Raw genomic sequence first — 10741 nt, 5'->3', positions numbered from 1 at the left:
AAGCATTTCAAGCCTCAAGTGAACACGGTGGTGGAGCGTCATGTCTTCAACATGATGCAATATGAAGGAGGTAGGGTAGAGGAGTATGTAGCCAAACTGAAAACGCAAGCAAGAAAATGCAATTTTGAAGCTTCGGAAATGGACAATCTGATCAGGGACTAGCTCTTAGCAACGTGCCCATCCTCCAAGGTCAAGGAGTCAATGCTCAAGGAAAGAGTGCTGACCCTATCGCGTGCCATTATGATATGGTCAACTGACGCAACAGTGAATGAACAAGTAAGAAGAATGGGAAAAAGTGCACAAGAAGAAGCAGTGAACAAGGTGAAGTGGCAGAACAAAGAAAGAAATGAATCACTGAAGGAAAGAAGGAAACCATGGAATGTAAATGAAAGAAAGAGCCATGAAGAGAAGAGGCCATGGAAAAATGAACATGGTCAAGGGAAGACATGGAAAAATGAAAACAATGAAGAAAACAGGAAGTGGAAGTTGGAGAAAACTGAAAGGAGACATTGCTTCAGGTGTGGGAAAACGGACCACCTGATCAAGTTCTGCAGGGTACCACCCCACGTCAGATGCCACAACTGTGGGAAACAAGGACATCTAAAAGCAGCGTGCAGAAATGGAAAAACGCTGAATGTGGAAAAAGAAGACCAAGATGATGAAGTTGAAGAAAATCTGTGTGTGTACCAAAGCACATCAAAAGGGAAGGAAGCCATCAAAGTGAACATGGCTGTCAACGAGAAGAACGTCACGTTCATTGTGGACACTGGCTGTCCGGTAACCATGATTCCAGAAGAGCAGGCTGAAGGCCTCAACTTGAAGAAAACCAGATGTAAGCTCACATCGTACACAGGACATGAAATACCTGTCAGAGGAATGACAGAAGTGAACGTGCAGTACGAAGGTCAAATGAAGAAGAAGATGCCAGTATATGTAGTGGGAGGAAATGGTCCATGCCTCCTCGGAAGGAACTGGCTGCATGAAATCAAGCTGAACTGGTCAAGTCTGGTTGGTCAAGTGAAAGAAAAACGTGAACCACAAAAGAATATGAAGAAGCTGAGTGAAGTGCTGAAGGAACATGAAGAACTCTTCAGTGATGAACTGGGAACAATGAGTGGTCAGGAAGCTGATCTGGAACTGAAGAAAGACGCAGAGCCCGTCTTCAAACCAGCAAGGTCAGTACCTTACAGTCTGACTGATGCAGTGGAAAAGGAGTTGGAAAGATGGAAGACGCTGGGAGTAATCGAAGATCTCCGAGATGATGAACCAACGCCGAAGTGGGCAACACCACTGGTTGTGGTGCCCAAACCAGATGGAAGCGTACGCCTCTGTGGCGACTTCAAAGTGACGCTGAACCAGTACCTGAACGTACCGGTGCATCCTCTGCCGAAGACCGAAGACTTGCTGGCAACCATCGGACCTGCGAAGTTCGTATCTGTGGTGGATCTGTCGCAAGCCTATCTGCAAATGAAGTTGTCAAAAGAAAGTCAGGAACTGTGCTACCTGAACACGCCGTTCGGACTGAAACGGATGCTGAGGCTCCCCTATGGAGTCGCGTCAGCTCCAATGCTCTTTCAGAGAGCGATGGACCGAATCTTGAAGAAAGTACCAGGTGTCAAATGTCTGCTGGACGACATCCTCATCACAGGAAAAACTGAAGAAGAAGCCTTGAAGCGGCTGGATGAAGTGCTGCAGATCCTGAAAACAAACGGTCTGCGCCTCAAGAAGGAAAAGTGTCAGTTCATGGCGAAGGAATTTCGCTATCTGGGAGTGCGATTGGGTGCAAACGGAATCCGACCTGATCCCGAGCGAGTGAAGCCGGTGCTGGAGGCAAACGCGCCAACAAATCAAAGAGAACTACGTGAGTTCTTGGGAGCTGTAACGTTTTACAGCAAGTTCCTGGAAAATCTGTCGAAGATGGCGAAACCACTAAATGAACTCCTGAAGAAGGACAAAGAATGGAAGTGGTCAAAGGAATGTGAAGAAAGCTTCACGAGAATCAAAGCCCGCCTGGCATCTGCTGAAGTGCTCCGACACTTTGACGTGAAGGAACAGGTGACTGTCATCACCGATGCCAGTCCACATGGTCTGGGGGCAGTCCTGGTGCAGGGTGTTCCCGAAAGACCTGTGCTGTACGTGTCAAGATCACTCAGTGAACATGAAAAGAAGTACTCACAAATCGAAAAAGAAGGACTCTGCATCGTTTGGGCATTCGAAAGGCTGAAGCAGTTTCTGTACGGACGTCACTTCAAACTCGTGACCGATAACAAGCCACTGGCTCAGGTGATCGGTCCCAAAACGCCACTGCCAACGTTAGCAGCAAGCCGAATTCAGAGATGGACAATGAAAATGGCAGAGTACGACTTCACCGTGGAAGTCAGGAGGTCTGAACAGATACCAGTAGCAGACTGGCTATCACGTCTACCTAAAGGAACCTCCGTGGTGAATTCAAGTGCGCCAGAAGATGAATGCACCGTGTGCCTGATTGGCCAGTTGAGTTCTCTCAACCCAGTCACTGCTGCAGCGATCCAGCGTGAGACGACAAGAGACCCGCTGCTCGCAAAAGTGGTCAACTTCGTAAACAAGGGATGGCCAGACAAAGTCGGAGAAGCTCTACATGCGTTCAAGGTCAGACAAACAGAGCTGACGGTGGAGCAAGGATGCGTAATGTGGGGCTGTCGAGTGGTAGTTCCACCGAACCTGAGGGAAAGAGTTCTTGAAGAACTACATGAAGGTCATCAAGGAATGGTCAGAATGAAGCAGCTGGCCAGGATGCACGTCTGGTGGCCAAACATGGACAAAGAAGTTGAAGCAGAAGTGCGAAGATGCCAAGGATGCTGGCAAAAGAGAGCTGAACCACCATGTACGGACCTGCATCCATGGGAGTTTGCAAAGGGTCCGTGGCAGCGAATCCATCTGGATTTCGCTGGCCCAGTTGATGGGAAGCTGTACATTGTCCTCATCGACAGTTTCTCGAAGTGGATGGAAATCGCTCCAATGAAGCACATCACATCAGAAAAGACTATCGAGTATCTCCTGAATGTGTTTGCACGGTTTGGCCTACCTCACCAAATCGTCACAGACAATGGACCGCAACTCGTGAGCAAGGAATTCGAAGGATTCTTGAAGCGGAATGGAATTCGGCATGTCCGAACCGCACCGTTCAAACCCGCAACGAACGGAGCAGCAGAGCGAGCTGTTGGCTGTCTCAAGGGCTACCTGAAGGCCACAAGTGGAAAGAAGATGAACCTGCCAAACTTCCTGATGGCGTATCGAAACACTCCACAGGCTACTACAGGAAGAACGCCCTCCGAACTGATGTTGGGACGACAGCTACGTACGAGGCTAGATCTTCTGAAGCCTGATCTAACCTCTCAAATCCAGGACAAGCAACAAACGCAAGTCGAGCGACGTCATGGTCAACCTCGACAGGTTGCCATCGGTGACGCGATCCTCGCCCGAGACTACCGCGGTCGCGGAAAATGGGCGGAGGGAGAGGTGATGGATGTGGTAGGGACCAAACACTACCTGATTCAGGTACATGACCAGGTCTGGAAGCGCCACATCGACCAGTTGCTGCAAATCCCAATGGCGTCTCCTCGTCATCCGCGTCCGGCTATGCAAGAAGACGACGACGAAGGCATCCGACGGGAAATCGTTGTTCCGGAGACGGCCCGCCCGGAGTCGCTGTCTGCAGAGCAGGAACCTTTGTCATCTCCCCCGGAAGCTCAACAAGAACCAGCACGCGAGCCGACGCCCGTGCGCATCGTTGTTCCGGAGACGGCCCGCCCGGAGTCGCTGTCTGCAGAGCAGGAACCTTTGTCATCTCCCCCGGAAGCTCAACAAGAACCAGCACGCGAGCCGACGCCCGTGCGCGAAGGAGCTGTTGCTGAACCGGCCGCTGACTCGCCCAGAAGTCCAGCGCCGCTATCAACCCGACAGCCGGCGCCGGAGCCTGAAGTGGTGCTGAGGCGCTCCACCCGGACACGGGTACCAGTGAAACGCCTCAACCTGTAGCTGAAGCTTATGTAGTTGTATGTATGTGATCTGTGTGCTTGCTTCTAAAAATTGGTTTCGTGTGATTTCAAAAGCTGGAGCTTAATTTAGTGGGGAGGAGTGTTGTGTATTTGCCTTGACCAAGCTGGCCGGCAGGACTTTAGCTATTGCAGTGTTTTAGAGGACGTGTCAGTTGTTGTCTTCCTTTTTCACGGGGCCTCTCTGTTGCCCATATATGGCTGGTTGTTGTCAAGGTTGTGTGTCCGACGTAGTGCGACTGACTGCGCAATACAAGCTCTAACCCAAGATAAAGTCTCAGCTATGAAGTAACACGGACAAATCTCACGACACAACAATAGGATTATAGACGCAAAGTGACAGTATGACTCATCAGCATTCAGAGAAGCTAACTGGCAGTCCCAGTCTATAGCGCTTAGGCAACGGCAAATGTCTCCATAAAGAGTCAGTGACCCTTGTGCCAAGATCTCATGAGGCCATCACATTTGCCAGCTGAGGCATGAGACCCGTGGGACTGTCAGGGCTGTGTGGAGCGCCCTTGGGCCGCCCCGTGTTGTCGTGCTGCGCTGTGGTTGGCTGTCCCCGCCGCCCGGGTCACGTGACGTGGCGACCGGCCGGTCGGGCCGTGCGGCGGGGCCAGGAGTCAGTGATAATACAGACGCGCCAGCGAGCGGGTGTTTGCTGCTGCGTGCGTGGCCACGTGACATGGTGGCAGCGGTTCAGTGATCGCCATGCCTGAGGACGCGAAGAGTGCGATGCTTAGTGGCACTGCCACTGTTCCAGTGATCAGAGTGTCATTGTCGGATTTTCCGATCTACGACGGTAGCTCGGCACCCGACCGTTTCATCCAGCAGTGCGAGCGGCTGGCGGCCCTCGGGGGCATCGCTGATGGGCAGCTTCAGACCGTCATCGCGGCGCGATGTCGCGGTCTGGCCCTGGAGATCGTCGAAGCTGACGGCGAAGTGGTGGACGTCACAGGCCGACTGCGTGCCGCCTTTGGCGCCGGCACATCCGAGCTGGCTGTGTCGCGTCTTGGCTCAGCGGTCAAGGGCGACGCACCGGTCCTGGAGTACGCCACGCGTATCAAGGAGCTGGTGCGTGATGCGTGCCCCGAGTTTTATGACGCCTCGGGCAAGGTCAAGACCATCTGTGTGCCGGCCCACAAGGCCGCTCTCTACCGGCATCTTCTGATCGGGCTTTCGCCGCAGGAGAAACTTTTGCTGTCCCGTCAGAACGTGTCCACGTTCGACGCCGCCGTGGACGTGCTGCGTCGTGAGGAGACGCTGGCGGAGGCTTTCGGCGAGGAGGAGCGCCGCGCGAGCGCTTGGGTTCAGTGGGCGGATCGCGAAGTGATGAGGGTCGGGCGCGGGGACATGATGTCTCCGACTCCGAGCGGTGATCGGAATCAGGAAGATTCCTCGCGCCGTGAACGTGACCGTCCGTCCGTGGAGCGGGCGCGCCGGAGCCCGAGTCCGGCTCGCGGCTCCTGGGGGCGGTCCCGCGCCGCCGCCGCTGGCGGGCGCTCGGGCGGCTCGCCGTATGCGCCCTCTCGTGGCGGCGCTCGGGGCTCGCCTCGCCGTGATGACTCGCCGTGGCCGACTCGTCGTGGTGACCCGCGGCGCGTGCCTCGCCGTGGCGACTCACCGTGGGCTGCTCGCCGTGGCGACTCGCGACCGGCGCCTCGCCGGGATGACGCGTCGCCGGACAGTGAAGAGGGGTGGCGGCCGGGGCGCCCCGGCGGGAGACGCGGCTCGCCGGCGCCGCCGGACAGCACACGGAGGGAGGTGCGCTGCTGGTCGTGCCGTGGCTATGGGCATCTGAAGCGGCAGTGCCCAAACGGCTACTAGGGCAGCGTGGACGTCGGGTGATGACTCTTCCGACTACTCGGGTAAATGTGAACGGCTTCCTGGTAAGTGACGCACTTTTGGACAGTGGGAGCCAGTTGTCCTTGCTCGATGGTCGTGTCTTTAGTGTCATCGCCCCGAACGCTGAACTGACGGCACCTGCCCGGCTGTTATCGGCTACCGGTCATCACTTGAACGCGGTAGGGAAATGTGTTTTGTCAGTGCTAATCGCAGATGGTCGAACTAAGGACACGGAGTTCACAGTGGTACATAATTTGTCTCACGACATTGTGCTGGGGTGGGACTTTATGTCGGAGAATGGAGTTGTTTTGAATTGTTCGCCAGATGCGAGCCAGATTAAAGTCAGGACAAAGAAGCCCATTTCAGTTCCCGCGCGATCGGCAGTTTGTCTGAATGTGAAAGTTGATCGGCCCGTGTGTGTTGCGGGGGAATATTTGTTTGTCGGGCAAAGTTCGAATGATGTCGAAATATGTGACTCGTTACTTACGCCATTTTCCGAGACGGAGATACCACTTTATGTTCGCAATCGTTCCGACCGCGTTATCACGATTCACCGCCGCAGCGTCATTGGTTATTTGGAGAGCGTCGAGCCCGTGGAGGCCGAGCCTGTCGAGCGCGTCGGGGAGGCTCAGGTGAATGCTGTGTCGGCGGACGACAGTCGCTTTGTCGGGAAGTCCACGGCCGACATTCTCTCAGAGTTTGTTGTCGGAGAACCGCTCTCGGCTACTCAGCGTGATCGGCTGGCCGATCTCCTCAGGTCGTACCCCGAGATATTTTCGCGAAGCTACGCGGATATCGGGACATATAACGGCGGAGACGTTGATTTAGAGCTGTTGCCAGGAGTCCGCCCTCAGTTCGTTAGGCCATACCCTGTCCCGTGGGCCCGAGAGGACCAGCTCAAGGCCCAGCTGGACGAGCTGCAGTCTTGTGGTGTTATTGAGGAGGGAGAGCCGTCCGACTGGAACAGTCCCATTATTCTGGTGCCCAAGGGAAAGGACAAGCGTGAATTTAGAATAGTGCAGGATATGCGGTCCTTGAATAAATGTTTGATGCCCAAAACGTTTGTGTTCCCGAATATAGATGATTTTATTTTTTCATTGGGCGACTGGAAAATCGCGTCCTCGTTAGATATTAAGTCTGCGTTTTGGAATTTGTGTTTGACGGGAGAGTCCAGTAAAATATGCGCATTCTATGCTTTAGGCAAGACATATTATCCCCGTCGCATGCCAATGGGGTGCATGCAGAGTTCGTATTTTTTGCACCTAGTTATGCGCCGAGTACTGGGAGACTTGCCTGGCGTTCACATTTATTGTGATGATATTTTGTGCACTAGTTCCTCGATAGAAGATCATTTCCGTTTACTGCATAGCGTCTTCGATAGGCTTAGATCAGCCGGTCTCAAAATCGCTCCGGAGAAGTGCAAGCTTTTCCAAACGTCCCTGACATATTTGGGACACCTCATCACGCCGGACGGCATATCCATTGATCCCAGCCGTCTCAAGGTGATTGACGAGATGCCCCGTCCGTCTTCTATTAAGCAGGCCAAGCGTGTCCTCGGTTTCTTTGGTTGGTTTCGGAAGTTTTTCAAGTCTTTCTCGACTGTGGCAGAGCCTTTAGTTGTGTTGAGTAATGCCGATAAGTTCTATTGGAATAGTGAGCTGGAGCAGTGTTTCCTGCAGCTGAAATCTGAGCTCACTGCTCACGTAGTTCTCAGTTACCCGCGGAGGGATTGTCCGTTTATTCTGTATACGGATAGTTCATCGTCGGGATCGGGACAGGTTCTCTCCCAGATCTGGCCCGATGGCCAGGAGCGGATCGTTGCTTTCAGTGGCAACCGATACAGTCGCGCCCAGCGCAAATGGACTATTTTCGAATTAGAGCTTTTCAGTTTTATCCAAGGTCTCAAGAAATGGTTCAAGTATTTGGCTGATAATGAGTTCCGATGGATTTGCGATTGTAAGAGTGCTTTGCAAATTCTGAAAAATAAGGAGTGGATCAATCCCCGCTTGGTCCGCTGGCGAGCGTTCGTCAGCCAGTTTCGTTTTACAACGGAACACAGATGTGCCTCACAGATGCGTCATGTTGATGCACTCTCTCGCCTTCATGAGGACGCTCCGGCCTCTGAGGGTGACGCCGAGTCCGATGGCGTGGCGCCGGCGGCTCGGGCGCTGCGGCCGGGGCCGGTGTCGGGGCCGGAGCCGGTGCGTGTCTCGCGAGGCGGCCGCGGCGCCGCCCGTGGTGCGGCGGGGGGCCGGGCGCGCCGGGCGCTGGGTGACAATGCTCGGGGTTACATGAGCAGAGTTAATACGCATTACAAACGGACTACAATGGTGAGCGAATAGGAAAATCCGTTCCTGATACGCATTTACTTGCTCATGTAACCCCGGTAAATAGCCCCGACGCTGAGCCCCCGATTGTGCCCAGCGAGACGCGGAGGCAAACAAATGCGACGAGTGCTGAACTCGAAGGATCACCTTGTGCGTTGGATGGTGTGCTCAAGGAGCAGCCGGTGGAACCAGAAGTGGCTCGGGAGGTCTTAATGACTACTGCTGACTTTTTAGTCCAGCAGGCTCTCAAGCCGGAATCAGTAATCTGGTACCAGAAACACGACCGCAATTGTCGAGCTATCGCGCACCGACTGAAGCACAACAAGTGGCCCAGGTACGCGCCGCCCGTTCTGCGGCGGTTATCAGCGGACCAGTTCACTTTTCGTAACGGGATGTTATTCCGCGGTGATCAGATTGTCTGGCCTCTGTCCAAACGATTCGAGATGCTCTACAATCATCACGACGTATCGCAGCACGCCCATGGAGGCGCCGGGAAGCTGTACGAGCTACTTAGCCGGCACCTCTGGTATCCGGGCCTGCGGTCCGACTGTACCGACTACGTAAAGAGCTGCACGAGGTGTTGCCAACGGAAGGACACGAGAGCCCATCGCTCGCCTCTGCTGCCCCAGCGAGCTTCATACCCCAATGAAGTACTCGTGATCGATATACTTTCCATGCCGAGAGGGAATGTTCACGGATGCTCAATGATTTTAACGTGCGTTGATAAATTTGCCGGATATTTGACCTATTATCCACTGCGCTCCGGTGCCGCAGATAACGTTGTGGAGGCGTTGACACAGCATTTTTTGACTTTCGGTCCCCCTGAGCGCATTGAGAGTGACGCGGGTTCGAACTTGCTGAAACACTGTCATGTCAAGGTGTTGTGTGAACATTTCGGTGTGAATATTCGTGTGAGTGTGGGGTATCATCACGAGGCGGTGGGTGCGGTGGAGCGGCGTCATCTGGACATTAAACGCCGCTTGCGTGCTGTCTCTGAGTCGGGCGGCGCTGATTGGGAGACACGCTTGTCTGGAGTGGTCTATTCCTTGAACAATGAGATTTGTGACACTACTGGATACAGCCCGTTTTTTCTGTATTTCCTGCGCCATCCGAATAGTCCGCTGTCACAGCTAGCTAGCGCGCCCAAAAACAAGTATTCGCCAGATTTTGTGCACGAAAAACTGCGTCTGTTATCAGCGACCCTTCGGCAGGCTCAGGACCGTCGTGATGAGATGTCTGGTCGTTATAAGCGCCAATTTGACAAGCGGTATCATGTACGCGATGTTTGTTACCGGGAAGGAGACCGACTTTGGGTGAGAAATGTTACAAGGGCCTCCAAGATGGAGGACCCGTGGGTCGGACCGTTCATAGTGTCATCGATGGTCGGGCGCAGACATGTTGAATATATCACCGACAGGGGCGTCCGTCGAACACATGTCCAGAATACAAAGCCGTATGAGGTGCGCCGCCCGTAGTTCATGTTCGTTGCCGCGCTGCCGTATGTTTAGGTTTATGTTGAGTGTTTACTTGTTCGCTGCCTTGTTTATTGTGTGTATCCGTTGCACATTTTCGTGGAAGGGGGGTAATGTCAGGGCTGTGTGGAGCGCCCTTGGGCCGCCCCGTGTTGTCGTGCTGCGCTGTGGTTGGCTGTCCCCGCCGCCCGGGTCACGTGACGTGGCGACCGGCCGGTCGGGCCGTGCGGCGGGGCCAGGAGTCAGTGATAATACAGACGCGCCAGCGAGCGGGTGTTTGCTGCTGCGTGCGTGGCCACGTGACAGGGACCCGGGATCTGTAAACACATAGTCGAATACTGTGGGGCAGTGGTCACAGCCAGGAGGAGGCGGGATCACTTTTAGAGTACCAATTCTGTCAGCTTCAGAAGTAAATACTAGGTCGAGGATGTTTCCGGATCTAGGGAAGGTAGTCTCTGTAACCCATTGGTGCAAGCCAAGGGAGATAAAGGCAGAGTAGAAATTCCTTTCCATAGGAGAGGCATGTGTGGATGGGCTGCTCGAGGACCAGTCCAAGTTTGGTAGATTGAAATCTCCAAGGACGATTACCTCTTTTACTATACAGTAAACGACAATAAATGAGCACAAACTTTCATCGTCATCAGGAGTGTTTGATGGAGGGCGATATGCAAGCAAAATAAAAACATTAAATGAAACAAGATGAAAAGCAAGAACATTGGGAATATGAGAAACAATGTCACCAATTGTAATATTTTTCTTGACATATGCACAGACACCGTGCTTCGCAATTGGACCAGCAACATCATTACGAAGGAGGTTAAAGTGGGGTATGCCGACAAAGGAGTCTGATAGGAGGGGAAGGAGATGGGATTCAGTGACACAGACTATGTCCAAGGAAAGATCTATGACTGAATCTGCTAGAGTACTGAGTTTAGGAGCAAGGCCATTTATGTTGAGTTGGGCAACTTTAATTGGCAGGGAGTTGGCAGGCTAGGATTTAGTTTCCCAGGGTTGATGGGGTTCCCTGGGAGTTGGAGGGGGGCACCACAGGGACAGATGGGGT

Source organism: Amphibalanus amphitrite, unplaced genomic scaffold, assembly GCF_019059575.1.
Source record: "Amphibalanus amphitrite isolate SeventyFive unplaced genomic scaffold, NRLGWU_Aamphi_draft 001178F_arrow, whole genome shotgun sequence".
In the NCBI taxonomy this organism is placed as follows: Eukaryota; Metazoa; Arthropoda; class Thecostraca; order Balanomorpha; family Balanidae; genus Amphibalanus; species Amphibalanus amphitrite.
The sequence above is the reverse complement of the archived record's forward strand: the minus strand, read 5'-3'. Positions refer to the sequence as shown.